General features: G+C 40.5%; 1 protein-coding gene across 2 annotated transcripts in view; it reads right to left on the reverse strand.

Annotated features, from left to right (window-relative positions):
• Nucleotides 1-5,734, reverse strand: part of PMFBP1 (polyamine modulated factor 1 binding protein 1) — a 64,947-nt gene extending 59,213 nt beyond the window's left edge. For both annotated transcript variants that reach the window (XM_058279774.2, XM_058279775.2), the window contains exon 1: nt 5,647-5,734. The gene's annotated coding sequence lies outside the window, so the exon portion shown is untranslated. The remainder of the gene's footprint in view (nt 1-5,646) is intronic.
• Between the last annotated feature and the right edge of the window lie 17,415 nt (nt 5,735-23,149).

Here is a 23,149-nt window from a genome sequence, read left to right on the forward strand (position 1 = left end):
TCTTGAGCCCATGACCGGAGCTTGGCCATCATATCCCACTGACTGGCCTGGTTTCTTAAACATACAGGATACATTCCCAGGGTGACTGGAAGCTTGATATGGACACTGTACTTCAAGCCTTACTGGGCAGGTCAGTTTAAGGAACCTCTGTGCAAGGCCAAGTAGGGGACAAAGAATAACTGCAAGAATCAGACACTGCAATGTCAGAGTATTCGGAATTCATAAGGTTTCCCAGAAGTGCTGCTGTCTCAGCTGATATATTTCTTCATTTCCATTTAGTACCTGGATTTTTTTATATACCACTTTACAGTTTAATTAGGTTAACGGCATGGTTCTCTCATTAAAAGGATTTCATTATCTCAAAACTCTCCCTCCTCCATTCTTGCTCCCTTCCCTTGTTCCTCACTTTCAGAAAAATAACAGTGGATGTCAACTGCCCCAAGCATGCAATTACCATCGAGACAATTACCAGGGACTCTGTTAAGCAAATACGTGCAGAAAAGATAAAGAAATGGTGTACCGTTTTCTGACTTGAAAACAAAATCCCTGACTTTACAAGGAAGAACAGTTTAATTCCTAGTGCTTTGAAGGGTTTTCCTAAAGGTTGCTACCCTGGAACTAGAGTAGGGAGCCTTGATGAGGCTCACCACAGGACTACCTTTCCTTGGCATCTACAAGCCGATTAGGCAGCAAGATAGTGCCCTCTGTGGGAGAGTCAGATGCCCCATACCCTTGCCTTGATCCTGAATACATGCAACTTAAGGTGAGGACCAAGGACCAGGTTGTTCCATCTGGAACTTAGCTCACTGTGGACTCACAAAGTAACCAGTGACATGAACTTGAGCCTCTCTAGATTCAAAGTTAAATAAAGCTTTTTGGGTCCCCTTCTGGTGGCGTATTGGTAGTTGGGTTTTTCTTGATGAGTTGGGGTGACCCGAGTCGGGCTGCAGGAGAGGCTCCAAGTCCTGGGCACCTGGAAAACAGACACATAGAGGCCAAAGCTTCAGGCCTGTGTGTGCATGAGCTGCGGACGATGAGGGCTGTGGTTTGTATGTTACAGGGTCATTACAAGGTGTTATTGTGTGTGCGTGAGAAAGAGAGAGAAAGAGAGAAAGAGAGAGTGTCGGGATCCTGGTGTGAAGCCTAATTGGGATTGTGGGACTCTGGTGGCAGAACCTGTTGCATGACTGCGGTTCCCGGTGACCTGGGTGCGCGACACCCAGGAAACGTGTGACAGTGCTATTGTGGCTGAATGTAACTATGAACGAGGTGAAAGTTTTGGTGTTAGTTTGTTTTTCCCCCTTATTCTATGACCCTGTCAGAGTTCAGTTGTGTTTCATGTGGAGCTTCATTTCTGCAATTCTATGGAAGAATCTCCTTTTGTATGAATACATCTGTGCCTGTGAGAACTCCGATGCCTGTGTTAACCAGAGTCCCCCTGCACTGAAGTGTGGCCTGTGATGTCTTCATCTTAGCCCCTTCTCCCCAGTATCCAGGGAGTGCATAAAGAAATGGGGCAATGGTGGAGTGTATGTGGCCCACCAAAGGTCCAGTCCTAGTAGGTTCTGCGTTTTCTTGGAGTGGGTTTCCCTAGATTCTCTGCTTCTGTCCTCACACCCTGGAGCCAGATAGATCCTACTGCAGAGAAATGGTCATCAGAGGGGGAGTCATGAATTTCAGGCCTAGAATGAAACTTCCAAGCAGGAAAACACAACCTAAGTCATGGGATGAGAATTTCACACTTGCACTTGCTTCCAAGATAGGCTCTTAGGAAGAAATGAGAGGATGGATACAGAAGCAGGATTCCTTCCTGGGAGAACCATCCTTGGATGCAGTTTGGGGACCAGTTACATGATTCAGAACCACAACATTACCTAAGCTGTGCCCTTCCAGAAACTGCTGTGAACTTAGGTTCCAGCTCTAGGCATTGGTGATGCTGACCTTTCTCTCTAATACTGGGAAAATTCAGCCATATTCTAGTTTCCCTCTTCCATCTAGGTGTGTTTGTTGTGGGGGAGGGAGCATGTCTAGTGATAGTGTGTTTTTATTCAGCCAGTCAGAGTCTCATGAATCCCTTTTCCTTGGTCCCAAGGTTCTGCAAGAGAAGGCTCCTGAAGAGGAGAGCATCTCTACTTATTAAATAGCAAATTCAAAAACAACAACAACAAATAAAGAAAAAAACCAAAACAAAGTTAAATGCACTCTCTTTCATGTCGATAGAAAACTCCTCCTGTTTTGCTTGCCTTCTGAGGGGAAGGCTTGCTAGCTCAATTCTGTTGCATCACTAGGACTTCAGATTTGGATCTTTAATGTAAGTGACCTCATCTAATTTGAACATTAGCATTGGCTGAGAGTCTCTGAGGCAGGTTCTTTGTTCATTAAACAAGAGTTTTAGATGAAATAATCTTTCTTTTAGAATTTCCTAAACCAGTTGAATGCCAAAGGGTTTTGCTGAATGTCAAATGAAATTCGCTTTTGAGGTCAAAATCTGACCATTCACTCCTAAAGTCCAAATCATAAGGGAACAGCAGTGAAAACCCTGGGAAGACAGTAAGGTGATTTCCATGAACCACATACTCATTTTTTACTGTGGGTAGTTGTTAAGAAGAGGCTGAGTTCACTTCAGAACCTCAGAAAGGCAAGTGCTTCTGGGGTCCCAGTAAACTGAATTTCTTGCTAATACCTTGTGCAGAGGTCAAAGTAATCTGTTTGGAATCCTATTTACTTTATGAAGGCTAAATTCTGCACAGATGCCTTTGGAGTATCCATATGCAATAGGAATTGATTTAATATGACATTTCATCAATCCTCGCTCTACTGCTAGTAGTGGGATGTGAGGTAAAGTGAGAGTCATAAAGCTGATCCTCAGGCGCCATCCATCCTGTCCTGGATTGGAAGTCATTCAAAATGGCCAAAATGACTGGCCTTTGCTGCAATCACCACCCTTTGCGGTATCGCAGTTTTTCATTTATGTAACCATGTACTTAAACACCCAGTTTTGCATATATGAGATTGGAGCCTGGATACTATTTGGAAGCATGTGGCATCATCAACAGCTACCAACCCACAGGCAAAATGGTGGGTGCTGATGCTGCAGTTGTTACTGTGCTCATGATAATTACCGGCAAATGGGTTATTAACTGAAGCAAATTGTCTATACTAATTAAATTGTCTTTCTTCAAAAAGCATACATTCTAGAACAAACATGTCAAAAGAGGGGAAAAAATTTTGCTCTGAACTTCAAAGTATTGGGAGAGGGTCTTGACCTTTTCTTTTTGGGTGTAATTTGGAAGCTGATGTTAAATTGAAGCTTGTGATTCAGTAGTACTCTCAGAGCCCAAGAGCATTAAAAAGATAAAAAATGGCAGCATTTCTAGTGATTTGGGACTTGACCACAAAAGCCTGGGTGACAGTTTCCAGTTATTTTGGAGTCAACCAACAATGTCATAAAGGTCTTCATCTTTGGGAAATTATCTGTTTTCTCTGAGGACAAATATTCAATAAACAGTGAAAACACATTTTTAACCACCTCTACCAGTATAACCACTCAATAATGATCAATTTAAGGTGAAAGTTATGCTTTCAAAAGCATGAAACCTTAAAAACGAATGCTGCTTCAGAAATTTTTGCATTTTACTTATAATAATAGGGTTTACAGTTACCTGCAGTATTTTCAAACATTGTTATCGATATTGCTAACTTGATTCCTGAGTTTACTTTTCCATTTACAGAAACATTGTAGTTTTTATATTACTTACGATGGGAATTAATGGGCATGTATAGAAGGTTTTGCCTGTGAGCAAAAATCTTGGCGCCAGTTATGGTCATATAGTGAAGAACGAGCATATTTTAGCGTGTATTAAACTTGGCACACGATAGAGTATATGGTTTGGGAGTACACATGGCAGATGGCGGAGGTCAGCCTCTGTGGAAGGGGGACTGGTTCCCTTCTCTATCACCTCTTTGGAGAATTTATTCCACTAGAAAGTAAGCTCCATGAAAGCAGGGATCTTTTGACTGTTTTCCTCCCTGCTTTATCTACAGCCCTGAGAACAATATCTGGTACATTGAAGGTGGTCCAAAAATATCTGTTTAATGAAGGAATGGTCTTCTAGAAAACCCATACCAGTTCCTTGTTCCCTGTAGAACTGGCAATGAGTCTTGCATGGCTCTCTCCAGGAGTCTGATAATGGGAAAGTATGGGAGGGAGAGGAAATAGGGCATATATCGGAATCCCTTATATTTTTTATGTACATTTATGTAATCTAAAGCTTCTTTTAAAAAAATTAACTATAAAAAAGTATATGTCATGTGGGCAAACTTATATTAATCAAAACAGCTGCCATAAATCCTTTCAGGAACAGGATAGGGAATACACAAATTCATTTTGACCATAATATTAAACTAATCAGAACACTCCATTTCTATATCATTCTAGATAAGAAAGAATGTTAGCAATAAAAGCTAATATTTATTAAATGCTTCCTAAGTGCCAAGCACTAGCATTTTACATGCAGTATCTCATTTAGTTCTCACAGTGAGCCTTTGAAATAAGTGTTCATTATTTCTAGTTTCTAGATAAGGCAAAGGAATTTCAAAGAGGTTAAGTAATGTACCCAATATCATTCAGGTATTGGATTTGGACCCAGACTTGTCTGACTCTGTAATATTTTCTGATGTTTATTACTGAAATTTTGAATCATGACATTGGAAAAAAAGAACTTGTGACCAAGGTTCAACTCTGTTCATGTAGCAGAGTTAGGAGCTCTACCTCATCTTTCACCTCCTCGGCAGCTCTCAAGTTGTTAAGCTTTAGCATTTGCTGAGCTTTGTTATAATCCCGAAAAAGTCCAAGCTTTTAAGATGGGGAAAGTATAGATGAGTTGGGCTCTATAAAGACTTTCCCACTTGGATCTGTTTTCTCAGCAAGGGGTTTGGAAGGTTTTCCAAATACCAATTTGACTACTCATCTGCTTGCATTCTCAAAAGTGTGCTAAAATCTTCATAAGCAAGACAGGGTCATGGTTTTATATCTTTTCCAGAAAACCACTACTTAGTGAACTAATTAGTTCCTGATTTCATCCTTCGGGAAAGTGAAAGGTCTGAACTGTGCATACTTTCTAGATTTCTAAGTATTGTATGGCTCAAATATAGTTAATATTATGAACGAATTATTAACCAGACAGTGTCTTAACCATTCGATGTGCACAACTCCTTTCATCTGCACAATAATACTGAAAGGTGGTTACTGTTCTTATGCTCATTTTGCAGAAGAGGAAACTGAGGCCCAGAGTGGCTAAGTGACTCACCCAAGGTCAGACAGGCTCTTTGTAAGGAGTTTCCACAAAAAGAGAAGTTTCTTCTTCTACTTTGTGAGGCGTTTCCATTTATTTATAATGATCTGATGATATGTTTTTAAAGGAGCAACTTCGTGTAATGTCATGGTTGTAAAATGAGGAAATTTCTAAATCACTGAGACTTGCCCAGATAAATAGTCTCAAAGAAAACCAAAAACTTTTGCACAGGTTTGAGTGTATGAGTATAGAATGATGCATTGGAGGGTATATCGCACTGAACATATTCAAATAATCTAATTAATTATATTTTTAACTCTAAAACTAGAGGAAATTTCTACCAGGCACTTACCAGCAGAGTAGTTCCAAGAATGAGAAGTTATCAAAATACTCATTCTTTGTAATGAACCACATCCCCCACCCTTCATATAAGCCAAGAGGAAGAAAGGATGTTGGTGATACTTGGAATTTGGAATGTTTTATGGAGTTGTATTCTAATTTGCAGCATTGTTTACCCTCTTCAGTCTTCCTGCACAGAGATGCATCATGGGAAGAATGAAGTAGCTTATGTTCACTCATTAGGGGCAGGCTAGGTTATGCTGTAGTAACAAAAAAACCCCCAAGATCTCAGTGGCTTACAACCATGAAGATTTATGTCCCATTCATGCTACATGTCATATATGAAGGAGCTGGGCTCTGCTCTACATTGCCCTCAGCTGATGGAGTCTCTATCCTCTAGTATGTTGCCTGTTGTCATGGCAGTGGAAAGGGTTCTTGGCAAATCACATACTGGTTCTTAAATTGGAAGTGACACACTTCACTTCTGCTCACATTTCATTGGCCAAAACAAGTCACATAGCCAACCCTAACTTCCTTCTCTGGTTCCCTGAGGAATTATTGGTGAACATCACAAGTGACCTCCACCACAGGCAAGAGAGAAGATGAAAAGTACTATGATATTAAAGAACACTAACCATGGTTTTGGGCTACCAAGCTTCATACATCGTTTGGCACCTAATTCAATGAGTGGCTTTTGGGAAGGCACTCATCTCCCTGAGCCTTTTTCTCTACCTTTGTAAACAGAGGGGCTTGTCCAAAATGACCTTTGAGGTCTTTCCCAGCTCTAAGGTTTACCATTAAATATTCTATCATGATGGACATCTTCCTTTCACAGGAACAATGAACTTGTCCCAAGCAGTACACAATAGTGGAATGGAGTTCAGTGCCATGTCAGTTGGCCCTTCTTTGGAGTTTGTGTTTCTGTGTGATGGAGCTGGACTCAGATGTGATCTTTTTTTCAAAAGCCTCTCCTGTTACTTTTACCAGAACTGTAGTTGGTGCTGGGGTTTAATATATACCCAGGGGACCTGAATCTCTGGGCTGACCATATGATAGCCTGGGCCTCAACAGACTTCAGCTCCTACACTCTGGTTTATTGGACTTACCCCACTCAGCTAACATGGAGGTGAAGAAGGTCAACCACCACACCATGGAGCCAAGAGTGCCTACAACTGAAAGCAGGAGGATTACATCCGGCATCCATGTGGAATCTAAGCCCCCTCTTGGTATAGATGTGGAGTGGACACAACCATTCCAAGGTCCACAGGATGGAGGAATAGAATATGGATTAGAGTGGACTTACTGATATTCTATTCATGAACTATTGTGATTAATAATCGAAGAAAATGTGGCATTGGTGTGGAGAAAGTGGCCATGGTGGCTACTGGGGGTGGAGAGTGGGAGGAAGAGATGAGATGTGGAGGCGTTTTCGAGACTTGGAGCTGTCCTGGGTGATGCTGCAGAGACAGTTACCGGACATTGTATGTCCTCCAATGGGTGGAATGTGGGAGAGTGTGGGCTATGGTGTGGACCACTGACCATGAGGTGCAGTAGTGCTCAGAGATGTATTCACCAAATGCAATGAATGTCTCATGATGATGGAGGAAATTGTTGCTATGGGGGGAGGAGTGGAGTGAGGGGGGTGAGGGGTATATGGGGACCTCATATTTTTTAATGTAATATTAAAAAAATAAAGACAAAAAAAATAAATCTAACAAAAAATAAAAAAATAAATAAAATGTCTTTTTATCCTCATCCTTGAAAAATAGTTTAAAGCTATTATTAGATTATAAATGTTTAGCTATTTTTCTTCAGTTATTTTAAAGTTTTTTTAAATTGAGGTGAAACTTACAACATAAAATTAACCATTTTAAAGTGAATGATTTAGTGGGATTTAGTACAGTCTCAGTGTTGTGCAACCACCACCTCTAATTTTAAAACATTTAGTCACCCCACAAGGAGACTTTGTATGCATTAAGCAGTTATTCCCATTTTACCCCCTCCCCCTAGCCCTTGGTACCCACCAATTTATATTCTGTCTCTGTGGTTTATCTCTTCTGGATATTTTATATAAAAGGAATCATACAACATGTGAAAAAAAAATAGTGGAATGGAGCAAATACATCCCTGAAAATAATATTTCTCTGAAGGCAGGCCCACTGGGTTGTCAGGAGATGATTCCTTTTTCAAAGATTTATTTTACTTATTTCTCTTTCCTTCTCCCTCCTTCCCCCCATTGTCGCTCTCTGTGTCCATTCGCTGTGTGTTCTTCTGTGTCCACTTGCATTCTTGTCATGCGGCACTGGGAAGCTGTGGCGCTTTTTTTTGTTGCGTCATCTTGCTGCGTCAGCTCTCCGTATGTGCGGTGCCACTCCTGGGCAGGGTGCACTTTTATTGTGCCGGGCGGCTCTCCTTGCAGGGTGCATTCCTTGTGTGTGGGGCACCTCTACGCGGGGGACACCCCTGCGTGGCATGGCACTCCTTGAGCACAGGCAGCACTGAGCAGGCCCAGCTTACCACATGGGACAGGAGGCACTAGGTATAGAACCCTTGGCCTTCTATATGGTAGGCGGATGCTCTATCAGGTGAGCCACAACCACTTCCCAGGAGATGACTCTTAAGTCAAATGAAATCTTGTCAAAAAAGACAGAAAAATGATTTTCTAGATTATAATGGTTTTATCTACTATGTAATTATATAGTTAGTGATGCAAGTTCCATTAGCATTTGGAAAGAAGGTGTCTTAAAGTTTTTTTCTTTTTAATTTTTAAAGAAGCTTTAGATTACATAAATGCTACATAAAAAATATAGGGGATTCCCACATGCCCCACCCCTTCCCCCTCCCACACTTTCCCACATTAACAACATCTTTCATTAGTGTGGTACATTTGTTACAATTGATAAACACATACTGAAGCATTGCTCTTAACCGTGGACTATAGTTTACCTTATAATTTACACTCTGCCCTGCACAATTTTATAGGTTATGATAAAATGCTTAATGGTCTTATCTGTCATGCAGGACTATTCCAATGTTCTGAAAATGCCCCCATGTTACACCTATTCTTCCCTCTCCAGCCCCTCAGAACCTCTGGTGGTCACTGCATTTATATAAGTGATAAAAGTTCTTCCATTACTAGAATAATAATGTCTATAATAGAATAATAATAAGTCTACTTTAGTCCATTGTTCATTCCCCAATCTTGAGGGTTTTGGGATGGTGATGCCCACTCTTTCTAGTTGAGAGGGGCTTAGATCCCATGGGGCAGATGGACAGAACTATCTTGCTTGCAGCTGCAGACACTAGAAAGAAGGTAGTGGAAACAGCTATTTACACAAAAATACATTGGACTTTACTGAGTAAAATAAGTCAGAGGAAAAATAAAGAGTTGACTTTTCTTCCACAAAGGAGACACAGGAATCCTATGAATCATTAACAGCAGCAATTTGGAAATGCTTATGATGTAAACAAAATGGAAGGGAATGGATGTTTAGATGCACTTGACAGTAATGTTTACCAGGTGGATAAGGAAGAATGCTTTAAGGGCATCTCAAAATCTTTATGAAAAGATCCCATGAACCTTCACCATGCTGTCACAATGCTGAGGAGTGTGGCTGGACAAATAGACATTTTGTAGAGGAGGGAACTCATCACAGAGGCAGGGAGCCCCTTACCTGATTCTTGGAAACTGATTTTCTGGGCCCAGGACAACTTTAGTATCTTCTCTCTTCTCAAACTGTTATTTTTACAGATTCGTGCTATCCCGAGGGTCACTGTTGAAACTGGTATTTCTTTATTCGGCATCTCCTCCATGAGCGTCGTTGATTCTGCCGCACATGCCCAGGCAACTGCTTTCTTGTATTCGTAAGTCCTGTCTTCTGCTTTTCCAGCAGGCCTTCCCTTGGCTACAGCTGTGCCCAGAAAAGAATGATTATAGTGAAAACAAAAACTCAGGCAGAGCACCTGGTGATGTTTTGGCCTTCCGAGTTGGCCCCAGCTCACCGAATCTGTAAGGTGTTGCAGATTTCCCAAGAAACATTTAACACTGCACTTCACATGGGTGACTAGTACAGCAGGTATGAACACGTGTGCAAAGGAAAATTAACCTTTTGTTGACTTTAACTCAGTCTCTTTACTGAGCCCCATTTCTGCCCCACAGCAGAAAGCTTAACCTTAATTATTTCTGAGAAAGCCCATTGTATTAGTCAGTTAAAGGGATGCTGGTGCAAAATACCAGAAATCTGTTGGCTTTTACAAAGGGTATTTATTTGAGGTAAAAGCTTATAGTTACAAGGCCCTAAAGAGTCCAGCTCAAGGTTGTTTTCTCACCAAAGACTGTTGCCATATGTTGAAGCAAGATGGTGGGCAGTCTCTACCTGGTCTCTCCTTCTTTCTTCCTTTTTTTTTTTTTTTTAAAGATTTATTTATTTAATTCCCCCCCCTCCCCTGGTTGTCTGTTCTTGGTGTCTGTTTGCTGTGTCTTGTTTCTTTGTCCGCTTCTGTTGTCGTCAGCGGCACGGGAAGTGTGGGCGGCGCCATTCCTGGGCAGGCTGCACTTTCGCGCTGGGCGGCTTTCCTCACCGGCGCACTCCTTGCGTGGGGGAGGGGGGCTCCCCCACGCAGGGGACACCCTTGCGTGGCACGGCACTCCTTGCACGCATCAGCGCTGCGCATGGCCAGCTCCACACGGGTCAAGGAGGCCCGGGGTTTGAACCACGGACCTCCCATATGGTAGACAGACGCCCTAACCACTGGGCCAAAGTCCGTTTCCCTCTTTCTTCCTTTTAAGGCTCCATGGGCCCAGCTTCTTCTGATCTCAGCTGTAGACTGACATAGGGCTCATTTCTTTCCGAGTCCAGCTGCTCTGTTCTCTTTAGCTACAAACTATCAGGTGAATGGCTCATCTCTCCCTGGGTTTAGCTGTTTGAGCCTTCTCTCATCTGGCACCTATGGAGCTCTCTTTCTCCCTGTGTCTCTTCTTGAGTGAGTGTCCATTTATATCAGCCCAACAAGAGGACAGGGACTCAACCCTGAGTCATGCCTTACTGACTTGGTCGAATCAAAGCCCTAATCTTAACATGTAATTTGATCAAAGACATCTCAGGTGAATCTAATACAATCAAAGGGGATCATACCCAGAGGAAAAGACCAGTTTACAAACGTAATCCTAATTTTTTAGAATTCATAAGTAATATCAAGCTACTACATCCATTTATTTTTAGTTAAAAGGAATTAGTGTATGATTCTTTCTACCTTGTTAGTCTCTCCAGGGTATACCTAAATTATGGGGTCTGAGAGGTTGGATTCTGGTACTGGGGGTAGATTCTGGTCCATGGTATGGACACCCCTTGGCAGGAGTATGTGGAGGTATCTGTCCTGGTCAATAGGACCCAAACATTGTGCTTTCCTCATTCTGTGGGCTTTGGCGCTGCTGGTGCTCTCTCATCTTTTGAGGATGTTCTTTCATATTCCTGATAGGGAGAGAGACATGTGAGAATGGTCTCTGGCTGTCTCTTCTTAGTCCTGCTCTAATACTGCTCTATGTTTTGCCTGGAAAGGTCTTGAAAGGAAAGGGCTAGGATACTAAGATTTTCTTCACTTTCCTACACTCCCGACTCCTATATTGATCAAATGTCCCTTCTGGCCCTGGATTGCTAAGCATATCTGAAGGTTTCTATTGTTTCCCCATACTTTGGCCCCATAACATAGATTCCACCAGGGTCTAATTCTATTGCTTATGTGCCAATTAACCTCTCCTCCCCTTTCCTAATTCAGAGGGTACTAATTTTGGAAGAGAAGGAAAAAGGGTACAAGTGAACAAGTTCAATACAGGTTGGGCAGGGCAGGAAAGACATTAGTTAATACTTCATATTCCATCCACCCATATTAGGTTTCATGCACACCATAATAACAGATTGCTGACATTGGCTCCTTCCATCTGGTGTTATGGATGGACTACTAGCCTTTGAGAAATACTGTCTATTCCTTTTCCTTCATGACCTAGATGGAAGAATATCAAGAATCTGAACATGTTTCTGGTTTTTCAGGGAAAGAGATGCTATTCAGTTTGAAGTCAAAACGATCCTTGTGGGTTAATCAGAACTATCTTAGGTTTACCTATGATGAGCCATAAGTCTTTCCTTTACTCATGCTGGGTTTTAGATTTTTCTTCAATGTCCCACCTCATACCAATGAAATTGTGTGAAGAATCCTAGGGCTCTTAACTATTGAAATGATGAGAGGATGTTATGAGAGTTCAACACTCCCTCTATTTAAAAAAATGTGAGCACCACGAATGGACAGCGTTGTTTCTTGTACAATAAATACTTTCTACTCAGAATGCATGGAAATAGCCACAGTGTGGAAAGGACTGGTATGGGAAAGAATCCAAACCCAGTTCTAAAGGAGAAAAATCCTGGTCATGGAGGGCATATCTGATTGGGGTTGGTGGTAGGGGAAGAAGATGCTGAAGATGGTTTTCTATGGCTTGGGATTCTGCACAGTAATTTAGGGAAAGAGAGCCTGTTACCAAGGTCACCAACTGGGTCATAGTCCAACCCCAAGACTGAGGATCCTCAGGAGAGAAAGTAGGGTAGTTGGATCTTCCAAGTAGGAGACTTCAGAAAGGCAGAAGAAATGAGAAGTCAAGAGGAGCAAAAGAAGGGACCTCATGACTTATCAGATTCACTTCCCAGGTGAAAATTTCTCCCCATTAATGGTCTTCTTTGATACTTTTTACAGAGGCTGCTAGTTGTCTATTCCAATATCCATACGCTTCATCTTCCTTAGTAACATAACCACCATTTTTTGATGGGGAGGTATCCATGTACCCATCAGTTAGGGAACTAAAGACATGTTCAAGTTCTAACCCCTAGTCCTATGGGTGTGAACCCATTTGAAGATGTAATATTCATTAAGGTGTAGCCAACCTGAATGGGGATTAGCCTTAATCCAATGGCCGAAGTCCTCTCAACTAAGGAAATTGGCATGGGAGTCAGAACCAGAAGAGGAGTAAAGGAAGAAAACAGAATGTCATGTGACAGGGGATTGGTGGAAAGCCACCACCAGAATGCTACAGATGCTGGAGAAAGTATAGTCTTGATGGCACCTTGATTTTGGACTTGGAGCTTCCAAAACGTGAGCCAGTAAATTCCTTTTGTTTAAGGCAGCCAGTATGTGGTATTTGTCAAAGCAGCCCTGGCAAACTAAGACACCATCTAAAAAACTAGACCTCCCAACTTCTCTTGAAGCTAAGTATGGTTGCAGTCTAAGTTTTAGCCAATGAGATGAAAGAAGATGTATTGTGGGAAATTTCAGAAAATCTTAAAGAGAAGCAGTATACCTCTTTTTGTTCTTCCTTCCTAATTTCTTGCAATTCTGACTTTGGACATGAGGGAATGATCATAGAGACAAAAGGAGCCCAGGTCCCTGATGATATGGAATTGTCATGCCAGTTCTGGACAGAGAGCAATTTCTATCTTGTTGAAGCCACTGTTATTTTGGATTTTTCTGTTTCATGCAGCTGAACCTGGTATAAATGCAAATGGATAAATTATCCTCATTTATGTTTTCTTGAGAAGGACATCTCCACAACCTATTTCCCTTATTTCTAGTACCTCTACTAGTTGCTTTTAATGTGCATTTTGGAGACACCTTTTCATTGTGGACCAACTCTTTGACCTCCAAAGACGTTTTTCTCAAATGCCCTTCCTTTTCTTTACTTGACTTGATTTTCTCTTCATACATCGGTTTGATTTCACTCTTCTTTCTCTAGTTGATGTATGGTAGATGGAGGGGGCAGGTTGGAGAAGAAGGTAACATACTCTGTTCTCATATTGCCATTGTCATAATTCCTGTACTATTTAGTAAAATCTCCTTTTCTAAAGTACTTACTCTATCTTATGTTGGTTGCCATCATCATTGATTGACACGGAGAAAACTCTCCCACCTGATTGCTATGTCTTTCTTTTCTTTATCACATATATCCTTTCTCCTTATCAATAATCATAACTGTCAAGACACAACTTAATTGCCATTTCTATCATCTTCCCTCCAACTACATATAATGCTAACTAACACTTGTACAGCACCTGCTATATGCCAGGCACTATTCTACACTTAAAGTTACATAATTAATCCTTACTACCTTGCCAGATAGGCAATGTTTCCTTTGGCGAACTCCTATAGCACTTTATATCTCTTTTCTTTCTTTCTTTTTTTTTTCTTTTGGTGTATTCTTTTATATATACCTTTTTTAACACAGTAATCTGTTTTCTTTTTTATTTGTGATTTGCTTTGTCTCTCTTCAAAGCTAGCAGTGGTCTAGTCTGGTGAAAGAAAAGGAATATATAGACCTTTCTGAAATAGTTTTAGACTTCTGGTGAAGCTGCAAAAATAGTACAGAGAGTTTCCCCAGCTTCCCTTAATGATAACACACAGTTATCAAAAATAAGAAGTTAACATGGGTACATACCAGTAACAAAACTGCAGGCTTTATTTGAATATCACCAGTTTTTCCACTAATGTCTTTTACATGTTTCTGGATCCAATCCAGGAACCCACTTGCATTGCACTGTTAAGTCTCCTCAGACTCCTCTAATGACACTTCCTTGGTCTTTTTTTTCTTTCATGACCTTGAACCTTTTGAAGAGTACTGATCAGTTGTTTTGTGGAATGTCCCTCAAATTGGATGTGTCTGATGTTTTTACATGCATAGATTGAGGATATGCATTTTTGGCAAGAATACCACAGAAGTGATATGTCCTCATTGAATCAGAACAGGGAGTACATGATGTTAGTAATCTTATTACTGAGGATGCTAATTTGGGCACTTGGTTATGTGAGTTTATCTACTGTAGAGTTACTATTTTCCTCATTGTAATGAATGGCGAAATGTTTTGAGAGTGTACAAATATCCTGTTTTTCCTTAAACTTTGACCCACTATTTTTAGCAAGGTGGGTCTTACTTGCAACAGTTATTACTGTGGTGTTCTAGTGGGAATTTCTGTTTCCCTTATTCCTTCTACTTTTTTTCCATTGGAATTCTTGAAGGAAGAACTGTTTAATTAATTATTCATATCAATATGAATGCATGGATATTTATTTTATTCTATGGGTTACAATCTAATGATATCATTATTTATCTTATTGTACAAGTTATTCCAGTGTTGGTGATTGGAAGCTTTTTCAGGTTGACTTCTGTGCCCTTTTGAAAAGCCCCTATCTTTTTTTGAGTACCTCCTTACTTTCTGGCACCTCAAGATCCTCCAGTTTCATCTTGTATTTTCCCTACTCCAACCACTTCTCCAAGAAGCTGGGACACTTTTATTTTGTTATTTTTGGTAAAATACATATAACATAAAATTTACCATTTCAACCATTTTAAAGTAGCATCTAATACATTTACAATGTTGTGCAACTATCACCACTATTTAGGTCCAGAACATTTTCATCACTCCAAAGGAAACTCATTCCCATTAAGCAGTCATTTCTTATTCCTCCCTCTCTTCAGCCCCTGGAAACCACCAATCTGCTCTCTGTTTCTATGGGTTTTCCTATTCTGAATATGTCATATAAATGGAATCATATAATATGTGGCCTTTTGTATCTATGTTCTTTTGCTTAACAAAATGGTTTCAAAGTTCATCCATGTTGTAGCATGAATCAAAATTTCATTCCTTTTTGTGGCTAAATAATATTCAATTTATGGGCACATCACATTTTGGTTTTTCATTCATCAGTTGATGGACATTTGGGTTGTCTCACCATTTTGACTGTTGTGAATGGTGCTGCTATGAAGATGCATGTACAAGTTTTTTTTGCATACCTGTTTCAATTCTTTGGGGTATATATACCTAGGAGTGGAATTGCCAGATCTTATGGTAATTCTAAGTTTAACCAAACTGTTTGCCCCAGTGGCTGCACAATTTTACGAGCAATGTATGAGGGTTCTAATTTCTCCACATCCATTGCTTGTAAAATTGTGCAGCCACTGGGGCAAACAGTTTGGTTGTAACAAATAGCACTTGTTATTTTCCAGTTTGATTATAGCTGTCTGTGTGGGTGTGAAGAGGTATCTCACCATGGCTTTAATCGGCATTTGCCTAATGGCTAATAATGTTGAGCACCTTTCCCTGTGTTCATTGAAAGGGATCAGATTTGACTCAAGTCATGTGACCTTGGGAAAATTAACTTCTCTGAGTCTTAGTTTCCTCACTTGAAAAAACGGGAATATTAATACCTACCTTGCAGGGTTGTTACAGGATTAAATATATAACACATGTATAACAGGAGTAATACTTAAAATATATATATATATTTTTAAAAGATTTTATTTATTTACTTATTTCTCCCACAACCTTGTTGTTTTGCATTTTGCTATGTCTTTCTGTTCTCTCTTTTTCAGGAGGCACCAGGAGCCAAATCCAGGGCCTCCCATGTGGGAGGGAGGTGCCTAATCTCTTGAGCCACTTCTGCTCCTTGCTTTGTTGTATCTCTCATTATGTTTTCTCTCATTATGTTTGTCTTTCTTGTTGCATCATCTTGTTGCATCAGCTTGCCACGCCTGCCCATTGCATGAGGCTGTCTTGCTCATCTTTAGGAGGCACCAGGAATTGAACTTGGGATCTCCTCCCATGTGGTAGACAGGAGCTCAATCACTTGAATCACATCTGCTTCCCACTTAAAATATTTTAATGGGCTTTTCTTCTTTGCCCTCTCTAGTATAGAATTTGATTCCTGGGTTTCCCTCAGCTGCCATATGCCTGGTGCTATGCAACAAGATGTTGTTCTGAGAAAGGATGTCTAAATGCCTTTATCTCCCCTGTCCTGCCTTAGCTCCTCTCCACCTTCTTTCAGACTACATAAGGTTCAGTAAAAAAGCCAAGCCTTTTTGGAGGTGATATAATCAACTGGCATTTGTCCAGGTGCCTGTTCTCTAGCAGGGTAAGAGTTAAATACTTTGTGATAACTTCAGCGTTGAACTGTCACGTCTCTGAGGTTCAGCTTAGCAATCATGCTACATAACCTAATAGAGCCTCTGGTGCTGCGGGAAACACAAGACACTGATTTATATTTTAATATCAGTAATTTCCACAACAGCAACATTTCTTAGTGTCATTTTACAATTTCTGTCAAATGCCAGCTCAGTTTTTCTTAATTCTGTTTATTGTGTCTGAATTTGCAACCTCATCCGCAATGCAGATTCTCGGTTCCCAGGAGAGAAGAACATTTCCATCTTTCTCTGGAATGGAAAGGGACCAGGGACTGAAATGGGCTTATAAAATAATTGGATATGTAGATGAAGTACTGTTTATTAAAAATGGTCGTGAAGTACTTTTTGTTAAAAAAAAAAAAAGGTAGTACCGAATAAACTTTGAAAAAACAGGATTTTTTCCTTCCAGGAGGGAGAACTGTTTTGTACTGTGCAAACCTTGAGAAGGGGGGACCAGTGTGGGGAGTATTTGGCCACATTTACTGGAAGGTTGTTGCTATGGCACTACAGCAGGCTGTAAAGCGCTTTGGGATCCTTGAGGGTCACAGGTGTGCAGGGACATAAATGCCAGATGTGGCCATTTGTACGACGAGGAAGCTTGGCTCTCTTGTGTATTCTTTGAACATCTAATAAAAGTAAGAACAAAGCAGGTGCTATTGGCACCAAACCACACCAAACATGCCCTCTTCGTGGTGGGTGTAAGGGGTAGGGGTCCTCCCGAAGGCCCTGGCTGCAGGTGCCCCTCGTGTGTGCCCAGTGTTGCCCACTAGCGCCAGGTATGACACTGATCTTTTTCTATACAGCTCACGGGCACCTTCTGTAACAGCTCAACATATCGCTCTGAAGAGGCCTGAATAGGCCTGAAATTTAGCTTTCACTTAGGATCTCTCCAGCCAAGAGCCAGAAGCAAGGCACCTACAACTCGGAGAAGCTTCTAGCGTGAATCCCCGGGGCCTGTCCTAAATAGGATTGTTCTGAGTCTCTGCCATCCTTCTTTCCTCCAAAGCCCTAGCTCCAGAAGGTCAGAGCAACTCCAGAACCGCTTGTCCTGCCTCTGGTCGGTGCTCAGACCTCGTGGCTTTCACCGGCATCCTTCAGTTTCACACACTTAAATCCAACATCATGTCTCATTGCCAAACCCCTGGCAGAAGCCGCGTTGAGTTTCTCAGCGGAGCTATCGACCACATTGACTGAAGCCGCAGCAACGTGTTTCTCCCCGTCCAAAAGGGTAAAAATAACAGGAACAAGTTGTCGGAAATGAAATTTCAATTCATCCACGCCCTTTCTACACTTCTGCTGCGACTCCCAAGCAGGGATCAATAGTGTTTAGACAGCCAAGGAGATTTTTTTCCCTCTTAAAGCACCAGATCAATAGTGAAAAAAAAAAAAAAAATCCTCCAGCCCTCTGTATGTGTTGTAGTAAATGTGAACAAATCAGAGGCCTTCGGCTAAACGGATTGACTGGAGGCAGCAGCAGTCCGGAGCTTTGTAACTGAGAACGCATCAGCCGCACAAGTGGTGATGTGGAAGGAGACTCACCCCGGTGAGGCCTCGCACTCCCACAGTTCGGATAACGAGGAGCCTTCAAAGCGAATTTCTGTCCCCACAGTGCATGGAATAAATGAAAAAATTCCCATGCATTGCAGTATGTGCGAGTGACTTTAAAAAAAAAAAAATTAGAATTACTCAGTAAGGATCACTGAGCGTTCATGGAAGTTCACTTTTTTATTTTTTGGAAGACACCTTGGGCTATGGGGTATTCCACACTTCCTCTCAAGTTTGTCTTTCCCTTTTTAAAATTTTTAAAAATTAAAAAAAAGTTCTTAGCTATCTATGGCTATCCATTCATAATGCTATCCAACTCTCAAATATCTTCTCTTAAGAGAGATTCTGAACCCTACGTTTCTGGGTTCTGTCACCTCAGCACATGAATTTCCCTGACTCACTTGTTTTTCTCCTTTGCCACTCCTGATGTTCTTTGAGGCCCGTTGCATCTCCTCCTCTAAATCCCTTCCTTCACTTGAAAGAGAAACTGTCAAAGCTCAATTCTGATTCTCCTCAAATGGTTTAACCATGAACGATCTTCTCCTCCCATCATGAACATTTCTGTGTTTTATTATGCCTCTTTCTTTCCACTAGAGTTAGGTAATACAATGTAAGTAATTCATACAGGTTAGACTGACCTCTAAATTTTGTCATTCTGTTTCAAGAACGGGGGAACTAAGAGATTGTAGCCCTAATTATAGGAAGAGAAGCTGAAGATTGCTGCAATGGACTGTCATAAAACAACTCCTTAATTTTACATGGAAAAGTCAACCCAGGAACTCAAAAGACTATCACATAAATGGTCCTGTTTTGTGGGATTAAAAAATGAATCGGTGGAAGTGGACTTGGCCCTGTGGTTAGGGCATCTGTCTACCACATGGGAGGTCCGCGGTTCAAACCCCAGGCCTCCTTGACCCGTGTGGAGCTGGTCCATGCGCAGTGCTGATGCGCGCAAGGAGTGCTGTGCCACGCAGGGGTGTCCCCCAGGTAGGGGAGCCCCACGCGCAAGGAGTGCGCCTGGTAAGGAGAGCCACCCAGCATGAAAGAAAGTGCAGCCTGCCCAGGAATGGTGCCGCACACACGGAGAGCTGACACAACAAGATGATGCAACAAAAAGAAACACAGATTTCTGGTGCCACTGATGAGGATAGAATTGGTCACAGAAGAACACAGTGAATGGACACAGAGAGCAGACAATGGGGGGTGGGGGTGGGGATAAATAAATAAATCTTAAAAAAAAAAAAGAATGCAAAGGTGAACTGCTATGAACATACGAATGTAAAATTATTTTTATCAATGATTATTGTGCTAATTTCTGTAATTAAGATTATATTTGCAATAAAGCATGGGCTAAATCTAGTGTAGAAACATAAAATGACAGCGTGTTTAACATGAATTAGCTCAGATTATATAGCCTTGTAGTAGGTTTAGTTAAATAAATGTTTTTAATCATAAATGGAAGAAGTGGTTCTTACCAAATGTGCTAGATGCTTCTCATGTAGCCTCTTATAAGATGATACTTTAAATCAGATCTGTTCTTCTTATGGTCACGGCATCTCCCTAAAGTATCCTAGGAGAAGAGAGATCTTAAACATTTCAAGTAGTCAAGAGGATAGGTAATAGAAAAAAAAGTTCCTCAATGAATAGTTCCAAAGAAGAGCAGTAGAGACTATTAATATTAACGTATTCATTAATTGAACAAGGGTTGAAAACCCATTATGCATTAGTTGGAGCAGACATGTACAATGAGAAACGTAACTACCAGAGTACTGGTGCCTTACAAGAGCTCGCTTCTCCCTGCAGGCAGCCTCAGGGATCAGCTACCTGGTAACTGCGACCTCTTCCTCCCTGATGGTTCTTATTAGCATTTTAAAAATTTAGACATTTGAATATGTAATATAGTCACGTGGTTCAAACTTGTAAAAAGGCACTGGGCTTGGTCCACTCTTCCTCCTTTTCCCTCGCCCTCTGGGCTTCCGTTCGGGGCTGGCAAGGCAGAACGCCCAGCGCAAGGGCAGAGCGAGGGAGGACTTCCCACATTTGAATGTGTTCCCTCAATTGCACCTGCAAGGTTCCCAGAAGCGACGACGGATATGTCGGCCGTGCTGCTGCCGGATGCCCTCTCTATGCAGCTCTTTTGCTACAAAGACCCTCCTCCAGCCCTTTCCGTTGGGGGTGGGGGGTGGGGGTGGGGGTGCGGAAATGATTGTCCCGACCCACTCTTTCACCACCTGGACCTGGACCTGGCATGATACCTTGTAGCCTCCTTGCACCTTGCCACATCTTTATGCCTAGTCCTTTTATGAAATACTCTGCAAATTACTCGGTTTGAGCTTGCCATCTACTTCTGGCGAGGATCCTGACTAATAAGATATATGGTGAAAAGTTCCATTAGCAGTTAAACATGCATAAATATCTTTCATTATATTAAACAAAATCCCTCTCCTAACCACCTGTCTCTCTCTCCCTGCTCCTGACCACTCCTCTTCATGAATGAGTTATTTCCACTTGCTGTTTTTTAAAAAAATATTTCTTCTACAGCCCTTCCCTACCTAGAGCTCACCATCCTTACCCCAGCAGCAACTCCAGTTGGTCAAGGTCAAACTTTTGTTGTTGTCAGATCCAATGGGCTCTTTTTGGTCTTTTTGTAATTCACAGATAGGCAGCATTGACTGCTTCCTCCTTGAAAGATTCTTCGCCCTATGTCTTTTTTCTTCCCCATTTTTTTTTTAATCTGAGAAATTATAGGTTTACAGAAAAATCATGAATGAAATACAGATTTCCCATATACATATATACTGTTATTAAGACCTTGGCTGAGTATGGTACATTTGTTACAATTCATGAAAGAAAATTTTCATAACTTTACTTTTAACTATAGTCCATCATTTATAATAGGGTTCACTGTATTATACAGTCATATATATATATATATATATGTATTTAAAATTTATTTTCTCTCTCATATACCAACCTAAAATTTCCCCTTTTAAAAAAGCACATTCAAATATATAATTCAGTGCTGTTAATTACAGTCACAACCATCCATTACCGAAACTTTTTCATCAACCCCAAAGAAACTCTGTACAATTTAAGCATTAACTACCCATTTGCTACCCCTACTTAGGTCCCTGATAGCCTAAATTCTAGTTTCAGACTCTATGAATTTGCTTATTCTAATTATTTAATATCAGTGAGGTCATAATGATATTTGTTATTTAGTGTCTGGCTTATCTAATTCAACCTGATGTCTTCAAGGTTCATCCATGTTGTGTCAGAACTTCATTCCTTTTTAGGGTTGAATAATATTCCATTGGGTGTATATACCACATTTTTAAAATCCATTTATTGATTGATAGACACTTGGGTTGCTTCCATTTATTGGCAATTGTGAATAATACCCCTATGAACATCATTGTGCAAATATCTGTTCAAGTTCCTGCTTTCAGTTCTTGTGGGTATGTACCTAGAAAAGGGATTACAGCATCATATGGTAATTCTATGCTTAGCTTTCTGAGGAACAGCCAAACTGTCTTCCATAGTGGCTGCTCCATTTAATTACTACCAACAATGAACAAATGTTCCTATTTCTCTCCATCCTTCCTAATACTTGGCATTTTTCATTTATAAAAAATAGTATACACTCTAGTGGATGTGAAGTGGTATCTCTTTGTGTTTTTGATTTGCATTTCCCTAGTGGCTAATGATTTTGAATATCATTTCATGTGATTTTTGGTTATTTGTAAATCTTCTTTGGAGAGATGTCTTTTCAAGTTTTTGGCTATTTAAAAAATTGGATTGCTTGTCTTTTTATTGTTGAGTTGTAGGATTTATTTATGTGTTCTGGATATTAAAACCTTTATTGGATATATAGTTTCCAAATATTTTCTCCCATTGTGTAGGTTGTCTTTTTACTTTCATGATAAAATCCCTTGATGTGAAACTTTTAAATTTTGATGAAGCTCCATTTATCTATTTTTCCTTTTGTTGTTTGTACTTTGGGTATAAAGTCTAAGAAAACTTTGCTTAACACAACTTTGCCTGAAAATTCTTCCCTATGATTTCTTCTAGGAGTTTTATAGTTTTTGTTCTTATATTTAGGTATTTGATCCATTTTGAGTTGATTTTTGCATATGGTGTGAAGTAGGGGTCCACCTTCATTCTTTTGCATGTGGACATCCTGTTTCCCCCAGCACCACTTACTGAAGAGACCATCTTTCCCTTTTGAGTGGACTTGGCACCTTTGTGAAAAATTAATTGGCCATAAACACGAGGATTGATATCTGAGCTCTCATTTCAATTCCATTGTTCTATATGTCTTTCCTTGTGCCAGTACCATTGTATTTTTATTACTGGGCTTTGTAATAAGTTTTAAGATCAGGAAGTGTGGGTCCTCCAACTTCATTATTCTTTCTCAAGATGGCTTTGGCTATTAAGGCTCCCTTACCCTTCCATATAAATTTGATGATTGGCTTTTCCATCTCTTTAAAGAAGGCTGTTGGAGTCTTGGTTGGGATTGCATTGAATTTGTAAATTATTTTCGGTAGAATTGACATCTTAACAATATTTACTCTTCCAATCCATGAAAACAGAATGTCCTTCCATTTATTTAGGTCTTCTTGATTTCTTTTAGCAATGTTTTGTAGTTTTCTGTGTACAATTCCGTTACATTCTTGATTAGATGTATTCCTAGATACTCTTTTAGTTGCTATTGTAAATGGACTTTTTTCTTGCTTTCTTCTTCAGATTGTTCATTAGTAGTGTATAGAAACACTACTAATTTTTGTGTTTTGATCTGTACCCTGCCACTTTGCTGAATTCATTTATTATTTTTAGTAGTTTTGTTGTGGAATTTTCAGAATTTTCCATATATAGGGTCATATCTTCTAAAAATAGTGAAAGTTTCACTTCTTCATTTCTAAATTGTATTCCTTTTATTTCTTTTTCCATTCCCCAATTGCTCTGGCTAAAACTTCAG

Source organism: Dasypus novemcinctus, chromosome 18 (assembly GCF_030445035.2).
Source record: "Dasypus novemcinctus isolate mDasNov1 chromosome 18, mDasNov1.1.hap2, whole genome shotgun sequence".
NCBI lineage: Eukaryota > Metazoa > Chordata > Mammalia > Cingulata > Dasypodidae > Dasypus > Dasypus novemcinctus.